Source organism: Pinus tabuliformis, chromosome J (genome assembly GCF_031772625.1).
Source record: "Pinus tabuliformis cultivar Carrire ecotype Pingquan chromosome J, CPIR1, whole genome shotgun sequence".
NCBI classification, from domain to species: domain Eukaryota; kingdom Viridiplantae; phylum Streptophyta; class Pinopsida; order Pinales; family Pinaceae; genus Pinus; species Pinus tabuliformis.
The window spans coordinates 485484360-485504988 of record NC_142295.1 but is presented as its reverse complement, the minus strand read 5'-3'; the positions used below and the strand labels follow the sequence as shown (position 1 = coordinate 485504988).

Genomic DNA, 20629 nt, shown 5'->3' with positions numbered 1-20629 from the left:
CCCACAACGCTACGAGAATTGAAACTTTCAGGCTCGTCCTCCACTCAGGAGGCCCATTCTCCCAATTAAATGTCTGCACAAAAGTGCCCTTCAACCAACAGGGAAATAAGTGATGAAACAAATGCAAGGCATGAGTTTACAAACAACTCCTCCTCAGTTTTCTAAATCTATGTCCACTTGCTCAGCCAGTCAATGTGTTACATTTCCACATTATTTACATGAATATTCACAATAGTATTTGCAAGAGGGATTAGCTATAGGGGCTGTCACAAACCCCACCCCCTTAGAGGAACATCATCCTTGATGTTCTATGCCCAAACACAGAATTTACATGAACTTTATTATACACATCTCTTTACATTTACATTTACATTACATTTACATATGCTTAACCATTAAACAAAAATGGGTATGATACTCTCATCTATTAAGCCATTTCCTAAGTGGCTTCATTTGGTCAAAAGTGTCTCTGCTGCACATTGACTTTCTTAATTGCTTGATTCCAGAGTACAATTTGCCTCTGATCTATAATGCGCGGTGGCTTTCGCTGGAATTCCCCTTGCGGATTACACGTGTATCACAAATCAATCAACAACATGATCAACATCGTGTACATTCTTTTTAAGCAAAGAATATGAAAGACATCAGGTGCCTTCATTGTGGGCGGCAATGCCAATTAATAGGCCACTGGCCCCACTCTTTTGAGAATTTGAAATGGCCCACAAAACTGTGGTGACAACTTGGCACAAGAGGGAGTGTTGATTTGGGGTAGCATTGGATGTGCTCTAGCCATGAAATTTGGTGGAGAGGTTGGGGTACCTGAGATCTCCAATACCCAGAAAAGGTTGGGGTAGATTCTAAATAGATCAGGAGATATTAAAATAATTAATATTTTTAATGGAGTCCCTAAGTCTAAACATAGGGGAAATAAAATATTAATGTGTATTAATATGAATATGTGTTAGAATGGTCCAAAAGACATGGATCAAGCCAGATCTAATCTTAGCAATTGAATAGGGACTTAATCTTGGCTGTTGAGATGTCAACAAGATAAGTATAAGAGGAGGCTTGAGGGTCACTTGGAGAATACATCAAAGTGATCAGTCATTCTATTCTCTAGGGCGGGGTTTGCTAAGAGAGATAGAATTAGTGATTGGAGAGTAGCTGAGGGGCATTGAGTACAAAGAGACAGAGAGGCAGAGATAGTGCTAGGAGAGCAGCAGAGCAGTCAGAAAGAGTGACGCAGGAGCAGCCAGTGCTCACGCAGGGCCACGCAGAGGCAGCTAAGTGTTGCGTAGAGCACCAGAGGGGCCAGCGTAGCTGATGCAGGACCTCTTAGGGTTGACGTAGGGCCAACGCTGGGCTGGGTGAGGCTGACGCGGTCCAAATTGGGTAGACGTTGGGGTTTCTGGGGCAGATTGGTGCTGAATCGCTGTCGAAAGGATTATCCAGGGTTTCAGCCAGTGGATTTGTCAGAAACTGAGAGGTATTACTGCCAAGGAAATTCTTTGTTGGGTAGGCTAGTTTCGACACCCAGATTGTACTCTGATATTGCTTAATAAGAAAACCCTCAGATAGTTGCATCGATTTTCCCACATTGGGTTTTTCTGGGGACAATAGTCCAAAAATAATGGTGTCATATGGTGTGTTTGTTCTTGTTTCTTTTAGTTGTTGATCTGTAACATGTTGAGCATGCACTAGTGTTTATTTTCAATATTTACATTGTAAATAACTTGTTAAGGAAAATAACAAGTAGGTAGGAATAAATAAGATAAAGTGCATGGAGGGTTTCTAACTAAGTAAACTTAGAAACTTCAACATGGTATCAGAGCGTGATTGTAGATCACATGAGGACTAAAAGACATCAGTTGAGCGGAGCAATAACAACAGAATACCGCTGTCCCGAGGTGACAAAAATTGTTTCTAGCAGCACAAAAGCCATGGAGTGTGATGCAGAGCCAACTAGGGCCATGCAGAGGAAGCCGGGAGCTGCGCAGAGCCTCAGAGAGGCCAACGTTGCTGACGCAGAGGGCTAGAGGGCTGATGCAGGGCATCCCAGGGCTGACGCAGGGCATCCTAGGGCTGACGCAAACCCATCCGGGGTGACGCAAACCCATCCGGGGTGATGCAGGGCATCCCAGGGTTGACGCAAACCCATCCGGGGTGACGCAGGGCTATCGTGAGGCAGAGAGGGGCTGACGCAGTTCACAGAGAGGCAATTTCTGGGGTATAGAAGGCTGCGGGAATATTGCAGAGTGGAGCTAGTGAGGTACTGTAGTCAGAACAGTACCTGACAGAGCAGGGCTAGAGGAGTTGTTACCGAGGGTTTCTAGCTGAGGAACCTGGATCAGCAGTGCAGTTGCACAAGACGATCAGAGTAGGGGGCATCTCAACAAGCGACAGAAGGATTTTGAGTAGGGAAATCAGGACTCAGAGGGAGGCCAGAAGAAAACTTCTAGACGAGAAGTAGAGACTCAAAGGAGTCGAATAGAGAACTTCGAGGAGGGATGTAGAGGAGTATCATGGCACTACATGGGGTAAGAGACCAGGATAGACTGGACGGAGCATCGAACTTCGCAGTCTGGAAGGCCAAAATCTTATCAATGCTTGACAAGAATCATGTCAAGAACTTTGCCTTGAAGGTAATAGTTGTCCTAGTCGACCCCAGTGATAATGACAGGTATGAGGAGGCGCTTGCGAGGGCCAAGAGCATTATCCTTGACGGGGTCAAGGATCATGTAGTACCGCATATAGCCGAGAAGGAAACGATATTTGAGATGTGGGAGGCTCTTAAGACGCTGTACCAACATGCTTCTGTGTAGAAAAGAACGCTGCTGGAGAATCAAATGGGGTCGTATTAGATGAAGAAGGGAGAACCGATTGACACCTTCCTCGGAGCACTGAATGAGATCCGATACTAGTTGACTGCTATACGAGCGACATCGGATCAGGAGCTAATGGTGAGGACAACCCTGAATGCTGTTTTAGAAGATTGGGAAGTATTTGTCCAGAGTATACTGGCAGAGGGACACTTCCACCTTGGGACGAGATGTGGGCATCTCTTCGCCGGGAAGAGATCAGAGGGCAGTCGAAGACAGGTAGCAATATCAAGGGGATCAAATTCAAGCAGGAGGAGGAAGATGTGGCCCTAGCATCTGAGGGACAGCAAGAGAAGTGAAAGAAGAAGGATCTCTCCAAGGTCAAGTGCTTCCACTGTGGGGAGTTGGGTCATTATGCGACCCAGTGTCCAAGAAAGAAGAGTAAGGGAGAGTCTTCCGAGACTAAGACAACGCCAACATGGGCAGAGAATGAAGTTTTGACAAATGATGTGTTAAAAATGGCAACTAGGGCCAAACTCCATGTGAATCACCTTATTTATGGCTTCTGATATTTTTCCTAGATTCCTCTCATCGAGAGGTGTAGTATTGATCTAAAGATCATCTGATTCCGATAAGTATTTATGGAGATATGAATTTATTTTGATTATGGACAAATTGTCAAGGTCGGCCAGCAAACTTATGTAGGCTCAGAAGCCCAACAGTCATGTCTATTCAACCTCAACGTTTGCATATAAATACAAGGAGCGTTCTCCTCATTTGGACAATTCAATTCACTCATCTTCTCTCTCTCTCCTACGCATAAAAGGAGCCTTTCTCTCTCTCACACGTGTGGGCGAAAGGAAGACGTCCTAGGGCAAGGAAGATGCAGAAAGAAGGACGCTAGGGCAGCGGGTCATCTCTTTGACCAGTGTTGACCAAGCGTTGACCTTCCAGAAGTGCGGATTGGGTGTGGCTGCCTCTCCTAGGCAGGCCGCAATTTTTGGCATGAAAATCGAGGTGATCTGACCTCTGGTTTGATTGGTGTTGACTACCCTAGTTTAGGGCTGCAAGTTGACTTTATAAATCTACAAATTGACTGAACTTTTGGGGCTGTTCAAGGGTTGTTTCTTCAGGCTGTTCGAGGACAAGTTGACTGGAAATTGACCAAGTTTTTAGAGGTCAATTTCAGCTAGTTTGACCGAGTTTGACTTTGCTGATCTAGGGATTGCTGCTGCTGATAAAAAATTACAGAATTCAGATTTTGTACTATTTCTCTCTGCTGAACTATTGAAGATAAAAGAAGATTTGATCAAAGGGTTTCCCCGCATTGGGGTTTGTCCCTGGCTAGCTGCCACATCTTGTGTCTCTTGTCTTGGCTTGTTTTCTGTTGATCATTTAATGTTCTATCTGCACTTTACTTAATGTATATGTGATTGCTAATTTGTGGCTAATAAGAAGAAAAATAAGTAAACTGCTTCTAAGCATAGAACATACCATAATTTAACACGATGACTGTGCCATGAGTGCACACACACCACTTGAGCAAAAGTGGGGAGACATAGAGCTGTAGTCAGGCAGACTACAGGCGATGAGGGGCAGGATCCTCGAGGTATCCAGCCTCTTGGATTAGACCTTGCTACGGGAGCCTCGAAGAGGAGTAGCAACTCTGGTTGAGTCGGGTAGAGACGAATGCGGATGGAGTGGCAGAGAGAGCTACAGTGCAGGTGTCCCGAGATAGTGCGAGGCTAGCAGGCTGTAGTAGTGCGAGAGGCACAAGTGTGTTGCACAAGTGTAGGATGGCACATAGAGGTGTGAAACGATGTGAGATGCAGGGAGTTGTTGCAGTAGCGTAGAGGTCAGAGAGGGAGCACTTGTTAGCGACAGAGGGAGCTTTAGCATTAGTGGGTGTCTCTAGCCCAACAGGGAGGTCAGATTGGGAGATCAGTTACTTACTTCTCAGTAACTGAGTTGCAGTGTAGTAGTGGGCAGCACAATGCAACATGATTAGAGGAGGTGCAGTGTGGATGTAGTGCTGGGAGAAAGGACCAGTAGCAGCACGGATGCAGAGGGAGTTGTCGTATAGATGCAACAGTGGTAGTGGAAGAACCATGGGCAACAGTATAGGATACAACAGTGCAGAGGATGTTGGGCAGGAAGGCCTAGCATCAGCACAGGTACCGATGCCGGATGATTAGAGTAATACTCAGTGAGGAGTATTGCTAGAGCACAGTCCTCGCTAAGAGGGAGTGTTGATTTGGGGTAGCATCGGATGTGCTCTAGCCATGAAATTTGGTGGAGAGGTTGGGGTACTTAAGATCTCCAATACCCAAAAAGGTTTTGGGCAGATTCTAAATAGATCAGGAGATATTAAAATAATTAATATTTTTAATGGAGTCCCTAAGTCTAAACTTAGGGGACATAAAATATTAATGTGTATCAATATGAATTTGTGTTAGAATGGTCCAAAAGACATGGATCAAGCCAAATCTAATCTTAGTCATTGATTAGGGACTTAATCTCGGCCGTTGAGATGTCAACATAAAAAGTATAAGAGGAGGCTTAAGGGCCACTTGAGAACACACTAAAGTGATCAGTCATTCTATTCTCTAGAGTGGGGTTTGCTAAGAGACATAGAATCAGTGATCAGAGAGCAGTTGAGGGGCATTGAGTACAGAGTGACAGAGAGGCAGAGATAGTGTCGGGAGAGCAGTGGAGCAACCAAAAAGAGTGACGCAGGAGTAGCCAGAAAGAGTGACGTAGGAGCAGTCAATTCTCACGCAGAGACACGCAGAGGTAGCTAAGTGTTGTGCAGAGCACCAAAGGGTCAGCGTAGTTGATGCAGAGGCTTAGAGAGTTGAAGCAGGGCCTCCTAGGACTGACGTAGGCCAAGAGAGGTTGATGCAGGGCCAACGTTGGGCTAGGTGAGGCTGATGTAGTCCAGATTGGGCAGACGCTGGGGTTTCTGGGGCAGATTGGTGTTGGGTAGCTGCTGGAATGATTATCCAGGGTTTCAGCTAGTAGATTTGTCAGAAACTGAGAGGTATTACTGCAAAGGAAATTGTTTTTTGGGTAGGCAGTTTCAGCGCCTAGATTGTACTCTGATATTGGTTAATAAGAAAACTCTCAGATAGTTGCACCGGTTTTCCCACATTGGGTTTTTCCGGGGACATTAGTCCGAAAATAATGGCGTCATATGGTGTGTTTGTTCTTGTTTCTTTTAGTTGCTGTTCTGTAATATGTTGAGCATGCACTAGTGTTTATTTTTCGTATTTACATTTTAAATAACTTGTTAAGGAAAATAATAAGTAGGTAGGAATAAATCAGATAAAGTGCATGGAGGGTTTCTAACTAAGTAAACTTAGAAACTTCAACAACCCAATCCTTAAGAACTTATTCTTAGTTTGATACATAGATACACATGATCTCCCACTTGAAATTCCTTGTGCATCCTTTGTTGATCGGCATAGCTCTTCTGCCTATCTTGAGCTATCTTTAATTGTTGTTTGATAGCAATCACTTCCTACTCCAACTCCTTCAGCTTATCAGGTCTAATATGCACCTTGTTCACTAGATCATTCTAGCTGATAGGGTGTTGCATTTTCTGCCATAAAGAGCCTCAAATGGACTCATATTCAATGATTATTGGTACCCATGGTAAACTCTACCAAAGGAAGAAACTCTTTCCACCTCCTTGGTTGATGCATGACATATATTCTCAGCATGTATTCCAACACCCTCTTCACTCTTTCAGTTTGCCCACTATCTGAGGATGGTATGTTGTGTTAAAGGCTAATTCTGTCTCAAAATCGACAAATGTCTTCCAAAACTTGGATGTGAAACTAACATCCCTATTTGAGATAATTCTCTTGGGTATACCGTGTAGTTTCATTATTTCCTTTATAATGGTTTGGGCAATGTCACTTGCCTTATTAGTGGATTTAACAACTATAAACTGAGCTATCTTGCTCAACTTATCCACCACCACCATTATGGCATCATGTTGCGTAGCTGTCCTTGGTGGTCCAACAATGAAGTCCATTGAAATCACTTCCCACTTCCATTCTAGAATGGGGATTGGTTGTTGCAATCTCGTTGGGTGTTTGCATTCCACCTTTGCTTGCTGGCATTCCAAACATTTACCAATATACTCAGCCACATCATTTTTCATTCCTGACCAATAATATGACTTCTTCGTACCTGTTATCATTTTTTGATAACCAGGATGACTATAATATGGTCTCCTATGGAATGCATCCAAGATGAGCTTCTTGAAGTCGCCCATACAAGGCATATATCACTTTCTTTTGAAATTTAATAATCCATCTTTCGAGAAAGAGAAGTTCTTGCCCAATGCCCCTTCAGGCTCTTGCTGCAAGCATTCTTTTACGTGTTGGTACCGCTTAGCTTGCTGCTCTGCCTCTTTAATCTTTTCTTGAATGTTAATTTCAAAAGAACTTACAACTACTACATGAGCTACCTGTAGCCTTTTGTTGAGTGCACAATTACTTTGTTTTCCTTTCCCTTGATGTATTTGATTTCAAAATCAAACTCACTAATCAAGGGAAACTCACTAATATTGGTGCGTGTGTGAGCAAATAGTTCAATTGTTCAAAGTTGTCTTCACATTCCGACCTCCACTGGAATTTTACTCCTTTCTTTTGTAGCGTTGTGATTGGATGCCTAATTCTTGAGATTTTGGGACAAACCTCTGATAGTAACCGACCAACTCCATGAAGGATCTTGCTTTGGACACATTTTGAGGAATACGCCACTCCACGATTGCCTTAATTTTTTCTGGGTCAACAACCACTCCTTCCTTTGAGACAATATGTCCCAAATACTGAACTTGGGACTGAAAGAATTCACACTCGCTGGGTTTGGCATAAAGTGTATGCTCTCTCAGCGATTCCAACATCGTTGGTAGATGTTTCTCATGCTCCTCCTTGGTTTTGGAATAAATCAGGATGTCATCAACAAAAACTAGTACAGACTTGTCCAAATACGAGCTTAAAACATTATTAATCAAATACATGAAGGTTGCTAGGGCGTTTGTAAGCCCAAACAACACAACTATGAATTCATAGTGCCCATACTTGGTTCTAAATGTTGTTTTATGAATATCCTCGTCTTTAATGCGCAAATGACGATATCTAGACCTAAGATCTATTTTTGAAAATACCATTGTCCCTCTCAGCTAATCAAACAGGTCATCAATCTTCAACATTGTGTATTTGTTCTTAATTGTGGCCTTGTTGAAGTGTCTGTAATCTATACACAAGCTCATGTTGGAATTTCTAAGTCTGACATGTTAGAAACCCTTCATGCAATTTACTGATTTATTCCTACCTACTTGTTCTGTTAATTAACAAGTTATTTACCATGTAAATACTGGAAATAAATACCAATGCATGCTCAACACATTACATATCAACAACTGAAGGAAATAGAAACAAGCACACAAGTGACACCATTTTTTTTGGACTAATGTCCCTGGAAAAGCCCAACTTGGGAAAACCGATGCAGTTATCTGAGGGTTTGATTTATTAAGCAGTTTCAAAATACAATTTGGGTGCCAAATCCGGCTTACTCAACAGAGAAAATTCTTGGCAATAGTACCCCTCTACTCAGAGGCAGATATTCCGGCTAAAACCCCAGATAAACACTCCGACAGCTCCATAGCTCCAATCTGCCCCACAAAACCCCAACGTCAGCCTCTAGGGACTGCGTCAGCCTCTCTCTGGCCCAACGTTAGCCCAGCGTCACCCTGGCTTGGTTCGCGTCAGCCTCTGGAGGCACTGCGTTAGTCCTCTGGTCCTTTGTGTCACCCATGTTGGCCCTCTGAGGCATTGCACAGCTCCCTGGCTGGCTCTGCGTGAGCCCTGGCTGGCTCTGCGTGAACCCTTGGCTGCTTCTGTGTCCCTCTGCTGATCCTCCTGGTGCTATCTCTACCTCTCTGCTTCTGTATTCACTGCCCCTCAGCTGCAACCTTGATCACTCTCTCAACTTTCTTAGCAAACCCAGTGCCAGAAAGTTGAAATCTTGATCTCTTGGTGTGTTCTCCAAGTGACCCTTAAGCCTCCTTTTATACTTTTCTCGTTGACAAATCAACAGTCGAGATTAAGTCCCTAATCAATGGCTAAGATTAGATTTGGCTTGATCGATGATTTTTGGACCATTCTAATACAGTTTTATATTAATTCACATTAATATTTTATTTTCCCTAAGTTTAGACTTAGGGACTCCATTAAAAATATTAATTATTTTAACATCTCCCAAACTGTCTAGAATCTGCCCAAACCCTTTCCGGGTATTGGAGATCTCATGTGCCTCAACCTCTCCACCAATTTTCGTGGCTAGAGCACATCCGATGCTACCCGAAATCAACACTCCCTCTTAGTGAGGACTGTGCTCTGGTAATAGTCCTCACTGAGCATCACTCTGATCATCCGGCAACGGTCCCTGTGCTGATGCTAGGCTTGCTGCCCAACATCCTTTGCACTGCTACATCCTGTATTGCTACCCATGGCCTTGCCACTGTTGCTGCTGCATCCGTGCTGCTGTGCATGGCCCTGCCACTGCCATTGCTGCATCTGCACTGCAACCCCTCTCATCATGCTGCATCGTGCTGCCCATAGCACTACCACTGTTAACTGCTGCACTACAACTCAATTACTGAGAACTAAGTAACTGATCTCCCAATTCTGACATCTTTGTCAGGCTAGAAACACTCTTGATGCTGAAGCTCCCTCTGTCATTGACAAGTGCTCTCTCTGACCTCTGCGCTACTGCAACAACTTCATGCATCTCGCACCATTGCACACTCCTCTGTGCCATCCTGCACTAGTGCAACACTCTTGTGCCTCTCGCACTGTTGCAGCTTGGTAGCCTCGCACTGTCCTGGGAATCCTGCACTGTAGCTCCCTCTGTCGCTCCATCTGCATCTGTCTCTACTGACATCGCCAGTACTGCTACTCCTCTTCGGGGCTCTTATAGCAAGGTCTAATCCAAGAGGTTGGGTACCTCAAGGATCCTACCCCTCATCGCCTGTAGTCCGCCTGATTATAGCTCAATGTCTCCCCACTTCTTCTGAAGTGGAACATGAGCACTCATAGCATAATCATCGTTTGTCTCCACTTCCTTCTTTGCCCTTTGCTGGCGCTGCCTTGGTCTCAGAGTCCTCTCCCTTTCCCTTCTTCCTTGGACACTGGGTCGCATAATGACCCAACTCCCCACAGTGGAAGCATTTGACCTTGGAGAGGTCTTTCTTCTTCCGTTTCTCCTGTTTTCTCTCAGATGCTAGGGCAACTTCCTCCTCCTCCTCCTTTTTGATTTTGATCCCCTTGCCGCTGCTTCCTGCCTTGCTCAGCCTTCTAATCTCTTCTTGGCGAAGAGCAACCCACATTTCCTCCCAATTTGGAAGGGTCGCCCTGCCCAGTATGCTCTGAACAAACACCTCCTAGTCTTCTGAGACTGCGTTCACGGTTGTTCTCACCATGAATTCTGGATCCCGCGTTGCCCCTATGGAAGTCAGCTGATCCCTGATTTCCCTTAATCGACCGAGGAATGGGTCGATCTATTCTCCCTTTTGCATCTGGTATGATCGCAACTGATTTTCTAGAAGCATCTTCCTTTGCACGGAAGTATGCTGATACAACTTGGTCAGGGCTCCCACATCTCCTGTGCCGTGTTCTTCTTCTCGGCAATATGTGGTACTATATGATCCTTGACCCCGTCAAGGATGATACTCTTAGCCCTCACCATTGCATCCTTGTACCTGTCGTTATCAGCTGAGTCAACTGGGATAGTTATCGTCCTTAAGGCGAAGTGCTTGACACGATTCCTGTTTAGTACGGATAAGATTCTGGCCTTCCAGACTACGAAGTTTGAGGCTCTGCCCAGTCTGTCTTGGTCTCTTACTCCGTGTAGTGCCATTTCGCTGCTCCTATACTTCCCTCCTGGAAGTTTTTGGTGTGACTCCCTCTGAGCCTCGATATCCCTCCTGGAAATCCTTTTGCCAATGTCGAGATGCGCCTCTCCAATCGTCTGTGCAATTGGAACACTGATCCGGATTCCTTGGCTAGAAATCTGCCTCGGTAGCAACTCCCTCTACCTTGACCTTGCCCTGTTAGGTACTGTTCTGACTACAGTACCCCACCAACTCCACTCTGCAACTTACCCACAACCTCCTAAACCCCAACAAATTGAAGGTTAGAGCTCCTAGGCTTTGTGCAATCTCGGCACCGACAAATCAGCCTCCTCAGCCAACTGCTTCAGCCCTCCTGGCCTCTACGTGGCTCTGCGTGAGCCTGCCTTTGGCTCCCTCAGCCTTTGCGCTGCCTCTTCCTGGCTCAGTCTTGATGGCATAGGCACTCCGTCACCCCTTCCTTGCTGCTACTCTGCTCGGAACAACTTCTGTCACTCGGGACAACTGTTTTTTGCTACTGCTGCTCTGTTCGGTTGATGTCCTTAGTTGTCCTGTGATTTGCAACCACGCTCTGATACCATGTTGGAATTTCTAAGTCTGACACGTTAGAAACTCTTCATGCACTTTACTGATTTATTTCTACCTACTTGTTTTGTTAATTAACAGTTATTTACCATGTAAATACTCGAAATAAATACAAATGCATGCTCAACATATTATAGATCAACAACTGAAAGAAATAGAAACAAACACACAAGTGACATCATTGTTTTTGGACTAATGTCCCCTGAAAAACCCAACTTTGGAAAACCGGTGCAACTATCTGAGGGTTTGATTTATTAAGCAGTTTCAGAATACAATCTGGGTGCCAAATCCGGCTTACCCAACAGAGAAAACTCTCGGTAGTAGTACCTCTCTACTCGGAAGCAGATATTTTGGCTGAAACCCCGGATAAACACTTTGGCATCTCCACAGCTCCAATTTGCCCCACGAAACCCCAGTGTCAGCCTCTAAGGATTGCGTCAGCCTCTCTCTGGCCCAGCGTTAGCCCAACGTCACCTTGGCTTGGCCTGCGCTAGCCTCTGGAGGCACTGCATCAGTCCTTTGGCCCTCTGCATCACCCACACTTGTCCTTTGAGGCACTGCACAGCTCCTGGCTAGCTTTGCGTGAGCCCTGGCTGGCTCTGCGTGAACCCTTGGCTGGTTTTGCGTCCCTCTCTTCGGCTACTGCGCTGATCCTCTCGGTGCTATCTCTGCCTCTCTACTTCTGTATTCATTGCCCCTCAGCTGCAACCCTGATCACTCTCTCAACTCTCTCAGCAAACCCAACCCCAAAAAGTCGAGATCTTGATCTCTTGGTGTGTTCTCCAAGTGACCCTCCAGCCTCCTCTTATATTTTCTCGTTGACAAATCAACGCCCGAGATTAAGTCCCTAATCATCGGCTAAGATTAGATCTGGCTTGATCAATGACTTTTGGACCATTCTAACACAGTTTTATATTAATTCACATTAATATTTTATTTTCCCTAAGTTTAGACTTAGGGACTCCATTGAAACTATTAATTATTTCAATATCTCCCAAACTATTTAGAATCTGCCCAAACCCTTTTTGGTTATTAGAGATCTCATGTTCCTTAGCCTCTCCACCAATTTTTGTGGCTAGAGCACATCCGATGCTACCCCAAATCAATAACTCAATATGTCGTCCTTTACAAACAATATAGGCACTCCCTACAGTGACATGCTAGGTTTGATATATCCTTTATCCAACATTTCGTTTAACTGCAATTTCAGCTCTACAAGTTTTGCGGTACTCATTCAATATGGAGGTTTGGATACTGGCGTTGACCTCGATAGTAACTCAGTTCAAAACTCAATTTCCCTCCTTGGAAGCAATCCTAAAATCTCTTTACTAAATATATCATTGAATTGTTTTATGATTGGGTGCTCCTCTACTCTATCCTTATCAGCGTCTGATTCATTGGTCACCTGCATTGAAAATTTACTAGCCATGGTCGATATATTCATCAATAAAGAAAAATGAAAAAGTCAATTTTGAATTTATGTCCCCACAAGTGTCAAGTCGCCCCCCTTGATCAAGTTGGCCTAGCCCCTTGGAGGCACCCATTCGACCCCCTTCTGAGACTATTTATAGGAGAGCACTTCTTATTTTCACAGTGATTGATCTCTTGATTATCTTTGTTCCAGTGAGGATAAAAGAACAAGAAGAGGTCGGAAATCTGTGGAAGAAAGAAAGAAGATGACCGGTAGCTTGGTACTTGTGGGAGGTCTCTTATCTCTGGTTAGCTGTTATTTTTTATGCTTTATTTCTAGATGAATTGATGAACATTGACTCTCTCTCAAAAGGAAATATTTCTAGGTTTTCCCCTTTGTGGGTTTTTCCTTGGTGGCCTAATTTTTGGCATCTCTTGTCGCATTGTCTCATTGTTATTTCTACTACTCTACAATGATAATGGTTGAAATTTTCTTATGTATAACTACTTGATGATATTGAATGTTATATGTAATTGATGCTAATAAATCATTAGAAGTAGTTATCATGAAAGAAAATTGTTCTAGATTATGTTACTCTAGAAAAATCAACATGGTATCAAAGCCCAGGTCGAAGAGCAGTTTGAAGTCCAACTCTATGAATGCAAGCGAAGTCCTCTGTGATCAAAATAATCTTTGTTGTGAAGTCGAGCCATCTCTAGTCCAATTGTGAAGTGATTGAGGCTAAGGTTTGTGGTACAAATGCTAGTTAATCTCTATGGAAAATTCAAGTGTGAAGACCTATATTGATGATCCGATTTAAATGATGATGGTCTGAGCTCCCTCATTCCTTTGGAAGGTTTAATGCTATATCTGACTTTGTGTTAAGTCTTTGTGGTGAGGGCTGAGTTACCTCAAAGCAAAGTTATCTCCATGGTTGGAAATTATCTTTGTTATCAAGTTGCAAGGATCATTAATCTGAATTGATCAAGTTTTAGCTATTTGTATATTTGGAACAAATCCACATTACATCTTTGTGGTATTATTCAAATGAAAAAGTTTGAGTCTGAGGTTTGAAGAAATCTTTAAGGCATAGGAAAGTCAAGAAGCCAAGGCAGAGAGAAGGAAGAAAGGCGAGTTCTATTTCTTTGTTTCTATGTTCTAGTACAGGTTGAGCTTATATGGTTTCTATGCATCTTTGTTAATAATTATGGGCATGCAAATTAGGAATCAACTCTATGATCAAGGCCAAGTAACTTCTGTGCATCCGAGTGTGGAAAAACATTGTGATTAGGTTGATATTATCTCCATGTTATTGGAGAAGGGACGAGACACGTGGATTCTGCTGTATAGTAGATCGAGAGACCTAAAGTGATTGCTAGACAAGGGCCGAAGTGTTGCATTTTATGTAGAGGACAATTGTGACAAGTTTGAGGCTGCCTGAACTGAGTTAAGGGATTCTAGAGGGTCCGACCTGTGAAGAGTCGAGTCTGGAATAGCTGAACTGTCGCAGGGCCGAGTATCCCTTGCATAAGATTGAGTCTCTTGTAATCTGAGCAGAGGTTGCGGGGAGGTTGATGGTATTGCCTTTAAGAAGAGTATTGTTGTTGTGTGTGATGTATTGAGTCTCTTTATCTCTGTGAAAAAGGATAGGTGCAAGTATTGTATGATGATCCAATTGTTGTGATTTGGGATCTTTGATATGATCCTAGTCTGAAGTTAGTCATCTCTATGGACTAGACCAGAAGTTTGAATTACGATAAGCCCAAGATTATATGTCTCTGTGGAAGAAGTCAAAACCGAAGTATGAGTCAAGAGTCTTGAGGATGACCAAGACTTTTGCACTCTTGAACCAATTTGTACTCTTGAGAGAAGCCTTTGTTCATAGGATATATCAAAAGAGATGAAGTCTCTTAGAGAATTTGTTTTGAAGAGGAAGAAAATGTGCCTTATAAAGGTATTCAATGCAAAAGAGGCCGACGCTATTTATCAAAGTATGTGGTGATGATCCAGATTATGATCTTAACTCTTTTTGTGGTGAAACGATCGAGTCCCTTGTAGTTGTGACATATCTCTATAGATAAAGGTGTTGATTATTGAAGAAATCGAAGGTGTTGATTATTGATCTCCCAACATAATTTGGTTGAATGTTTGACCACATGAAAGACATTGTTTCCAATCTCATGTTATAGCATCTACACCACTGGAATGGTCACTTGACATGAATGTTGCGTTACTACAGTGAATATGGTCAACATGACCCTTATACTATGTCATTTAAGTTAAAGGAGAAGCACTTAGAGAATCAAGTAGAAGTCATGGGAGAATAAATGTCAAGAAGATTGAAAAATAATAATTAACAAAGAATTGTGGGAAGATGTGACAACAAATAAAGACAACCACATGAAAACTTGCATAAATGTTTGAGTATAAATCTTAGACCTGAATGATGATATTTATTGGAAGTGAAAATGTTGTTGTTACAATGACATCGCGATAAAAGGGAGTTTCTTGATCTAAATATCATTGCAAGCATATAGCTTTGGATATTGGAAAAAATTGCAACGATTAGTGTTACATATCTAAGGTTTGTAAGCCCTAGACTAAAAGAATTATTAGAATCTAGGGTTTGGAATTAAAACCCTAACTAAACATTGTTAATCCTATCTAGACAAAAAGGGTTGAAGAAGAAAGCCTAGGGCTTAAGGATTGATTGCTTTCGCTTGAAAGAGGAAACCTGTTAAATTGGCAACTAGGGCCAAACTCCATGTGGGTCGGCTTATTTATGGCAGTTGATATTTTTATTGGATCCCTCTCGTCGAGAGGTGTAGGATTGATCCAAAGATCATCCGATTCCGATAAATATTTATGGAGATATGAATTTATTTTGTTTATGTAATTATTATCAAGCCGACCAACACTTATGTAGGCTCTAGAAGCCCAACCGACGTTTCTATTCAACCTCTACATTTTTAGTATAAATAAGAGAGGATTTGATGTCATTTAGAACACACATTCTCCATGTGAACTCCTCCTCTCCACGTCTTGGGTTTTTGGAGAAGGAGAAGACACAAAAGAGAATACGTTGGATGCCCTAGCTGCAGTAGAAAGAGCAGCAGTCCATACGCTATAATGAAGGCCATCCACACACTGTAATGGTGACCTTATCCACGCAACCATACATTGAGATGCACGCAGCAATGAAATATATATACGCTGCTCATTGGAAGACCTAGCTGCAAAATGATGCTCTAATCCTGCGCAGGTCAAGAAGACATCTATCTAAATGATGAATCTTCATATGCTGTTCAAGGAGACCAGATACGTTGGAAACCTTATACAGTATACGCTGTTCATGGCTATAAATAATATGCGTAGTCATGATCTGTTCATGGTTACGCAGGTCATAATCCAACGCAGTCATGGATCCGTTGAGATGTATTCATCTACAAACTGAACCCTAACACGCTAATACGCTGATATATTTATGGTACGCTGATGCTGTAAATCCTAACACGCATATGAACGCAGTCAAGTAATGAAGGCTGTACATATGAAGGCAGTGATGTATTTATGAATGCGGTCAAGATAATGAAGGCAGTATACATGGAACGCAATCACATGATGGAATGTTGTCAAGGCAGAAGGAACACGTTGTAATGTGAACGCAGTCACATTTATATATATGGAACATAGCCGCTTTTATATATGGATCATATAACTCTCAGTTATATACGGAACAGGAACGCAGCTATATATAACTTGCATTGATGGAACGCAACGACATTTATATATGGATTGCAGTCATATATGAAATTGGAATGCAGTCACATATGGTCTCATACGCTGTCTAGAGACTCCTTCCACAACAATAGATTCATATACGCAAGCACACAATCACTCAGGTATATATTCAACGCAGCCCAGACATATATATATCTCAGGCAGTATATATATACACACAGTAAATATATATATACACGCACAACTTCATTCAAGCAATATATATATATATACGTAGTAATGGAAACGGATTACTGTAGACGATAACATGATTCTGTAGTTTGAGACTGCATGGAGGATTTCAGAACTATAGCCTAGCTGCTTTGCTAGGCTGCAAGCCATAGCAAGCAGCTAAGGCTGATAACAATATTATAGTGCTGCAGCATGATGATGCACAGGCAGCATGATGACTATGATTCATACTAGCAGGGGCAGCATATGCACAGGCAGCATGATAACGATGATGCATGGGCAGCATGAAGCATGAAGATGCATGATGCAGCATGATGGTGCTACACGGTAAGGTGCAGCAGATGAATGAAATGGATAGGTGAAGTCGTCACCTAGGAGATTTAGTTGAAGTAGAATATCTTCAACTGATCTCATCATTATAGGAAATGATCTATGCTCAGATCCAGATAAGTCAAAGTGTTGACTTCTGTTGTAAATGTATTAGTCTCTCTCTCTCTCCTTCTCTGCTGAACTTTGAAGATAAAAGAAGATTTGATCAAAGGGTTTCCCCACACATTGTGGGGTTTGTCCCTGGCTTGCGCCACATCTTGTGTCCTCTTGTCTTGGCTTGTCTTCTGCATTTTATATTTATGTTCTATCTGCAGTTTATCATAATGCTGATGTGATTGCTAACTGTGAAAATTTAAATAAATTGCTCTAGCATAGAACATACCTAATCTTAACAAAACCCTAGCCCCTGGAAGAAATGACACATTTTGATGAGCTTGATTTGTAGGTTGGATCCAAGAAGGCTAAGATTAAGAGGCAATTGACATATTATCAAGAGATAAGTACTTTACATCTCACTTTTTTGATTATTACTATTGTTGTTATTTTTCTTGTCCTTGTATATCTTGCTTGGTTGTATTTGTTCTTCCTTAGCTTCCTAGTGAGGCTTTCAGGTACATGATGAAGCTTGCCAAGCCTGTTGCAATAAATGAAAAAGATTGGAAGAACAAATCTTGTGACAAGAAGATTCGTATTAGATGAAGCTATGGACCCAGAGGGAGCATACAAGATCAACTTGATTGAAGCATGTTTTGATCTATGACGAAAATAATGGCGCTGTGACTTCCAAGATGAAGATGGTTAGAAGTTTTGAAGAGCGATGTTGATTCGAATATGTTGAAGGTGAGCCCATGATCTTTTTGCTATGTGTTGATGATATGTTTTTGACAAGCGCTGAGGAATCCATTGTCCAATGTAAGAAGGAGTTGTTTTTGTAAGATTGATAGTGTGGCATATACCCAGTGAAATCCTTGCTGCGAATTGGCATAATGGACTTCAATTCCATGAACATCTCCATGATGAAGAGTTTGAAGAAGCTGCAAGACTTTGTTGCTAAGTTGGTTGATCTCGTGATTGGCTTGTTAAACTATCTGTTGCATATTATGATGTTTGCTTCTTTGAAAAGCCACGACTGGAGCTGAATAAATAGTTGGTTGTTCAACCTATTGTTGTTGTTGGATTCAACCATGGTATACTTTTCTTCTGTTGAGCAAGTTGTTGATGTTTTTTTTGTGAGAAGCCTGGAATGTTTGGGAATCCCTCTTGGAGAGGGAGCATTGATTGATAACATCATGATAATCTTCCTTTGGTTGTAGCTGAGAGACCATAGATAATTGTTGGGAAGATTGTCACTCCCTTAGGTCAGTTGACCAAGAGGCCAGTGAGTGTGGTCGAGGAGCTTGGTTCTGAGGCATGAAGTGATCCCTTAGGTCATGTTGACTGAGAGGCCAATGAATTTGTTTTGGGACACTGATTTTGTGATCTCTCCCTTAGGTAGTTACCGAGAGACCAATGGATTGGTTGGGGAGATTGATCTTGAGTTTCCTCCCTTGGGTCATGGGCCGAGAGACTATATAGTTTGGGAGATTGATATCGAGTTATGGATTCCTCCCTTGGGTCGTGGACCAAGAGACCTTGTTTATGGTCAGGGAGATGAACCCTGTGTACTCTTTGTCGGGTGAAACAATTGTTCTTTAAACCAGAACAACAGGCCCACTCTCAAATTAATTATCAATTTGGGTAGGTTAGATTTAAGGCTATCACACAAAGTCTATGCAAGGGCAATGATAACTAGCAAAATGAATCTCAAACCAAGGTCATTGCAAACTCTCAGTAAACATTCACGCTGTTACACTCTTCAACAGAACTAGGAAAAAGTCACACAATTGCAGAATAAATCACTTCATTACACAACCACTCCCATGCATAAATGACACACCTGCAAACCTTTAGATCACTCAATCAATGTTGAACCCACACATTCAAAGAAAAGTGCAATTCAATATGTAATAGAAAATTAAATGACTTGTTGCTACACTATTAAGAGGGATTGTTGGTCCAGGATTCTTTTGTCACACCGTTCAAAAGCTCTCTGCAATCATTAACTAATAAATAAAATTGACAGTAACAACAATCACATAAATGAGATGAATTAATACAAATAGTTACTGTATTCTACATAACTAGTGCTCACTACTAAGAATGAGGACCCTTCCTCCTCAGCAGGGGTTGGTGCACTAAATAGCACACAACCTACTCAGAGAGATATATAATGCCACAAGGTTGAGATTTGCATTAATAAAACATTACTATTACAGTGCTTGGTGCTTTTCTCTTCTTCCCGATTCTGTTTGTCCAATTCCATTCACTGCCCCCATGGGCAGAGAACTCTCTTCTTTATAATTTTCGAATACAACAAGAAGATCATCATGAAAATCTTTCGATTCTCATGTGATCTTAAAATAAGAATACATTTTGGTAATTCATACAATAGTTTCCATGGTAAGGGTAAAGATGCAACAACTTCCTTTAATTACAATGATCTTTATAGAAAATCTGAACTACTTGAGTTGTATGCTCCATGAATATGTCTCGGTGGTTGAGCTTGCTTTGACTTGATGTGTTCCTAGATCCGATCCACGTGACTAGTTAAGGAAGAACAACATGCTCAAGGAAAACTGCTCGTGTATCAACAAATTTGTCTGAATCTTTGTCCAAATTGATAAAAGAAATTGAAAGTGCAATTTTGTAACAACAACTTCAACATACCGCTTAAACCTGAAACAACCCATATGTCAGTTTTATAATAAAATTGCCTAAGCTAGTAGTTCCTATGCCAAATTATAAGCATGATTAGATTAAGAAAGTGGCATATAGAAAAGGACATACTTGAATGAATAATGGTTGTTACAATGATAAAGTGTGGTCTTGTTGGTCAATAAGGGAGAAAAAGGAATAGGAAAATGAGTGCAAAAAGGTAACAATTCCATGGCCCAACATCTCCCCTAGCTTAAGTGTTAAAATTGGAAACTAGGGCCAAACTCCATGTCGGTCATCCTATTAATGGAAGCTGATATTTTTCTTGGATCCCTCTCATCAAGAGGTGTAGAAATGATCTAAATATCATCCGATTTCGATAAGTATTCATGGAGATATGAATTTATTTGTGTTATGGGACAATTCGTCAAGGTCGGCCAGCAACCAAATAAACCCCACTTATGCTCAACATTTTAGTATGAATGGAGGTGGCCTTCAAGTCATTTCAACACACTTGGGATCTCTTCCTCTCTACTTGTCTTTGGGTTTTAGTAGGAGGAGAGATCCTAAGGGATAACGCTGCCCTAATCTAGAGGGAAGAAGCCGGAACTGTCGGGAATAGCTGGAATTGCCGGGAATAGCCGGAACTGCCGGGAATAGCCGGAACTGCCGGGAATAGCCAGAATTGCTAGAACTACCGAAATTGCCGGGAAAAGCCGGAACTGCTCGGAATAGCCAGAATTGCCGGAACTGCGGGGAATAGTCGGAATTGCCGGCAATTGTTGAATTGCTGGGAATAGTTGGAATTGTCGGAACTGCCGGGTATAGCCGGAA

At 42.2% G+C, this 20629-nt stretch overlaps 1 protein-coding gene across 1 annotated transcript in view; it reads left to right on the top strand.

Annotated features, from left to right (window-relative positions):
• The window catches only part of LOC149227908 (primase homolog protein-like), a 295380-nt gene that overhangs the window by 186022 nt on the left and 88729 nt on the right, over window positions 1-20629 (top strand). The gene's annotated exons all lie outside the window — the stretch shown is intronic.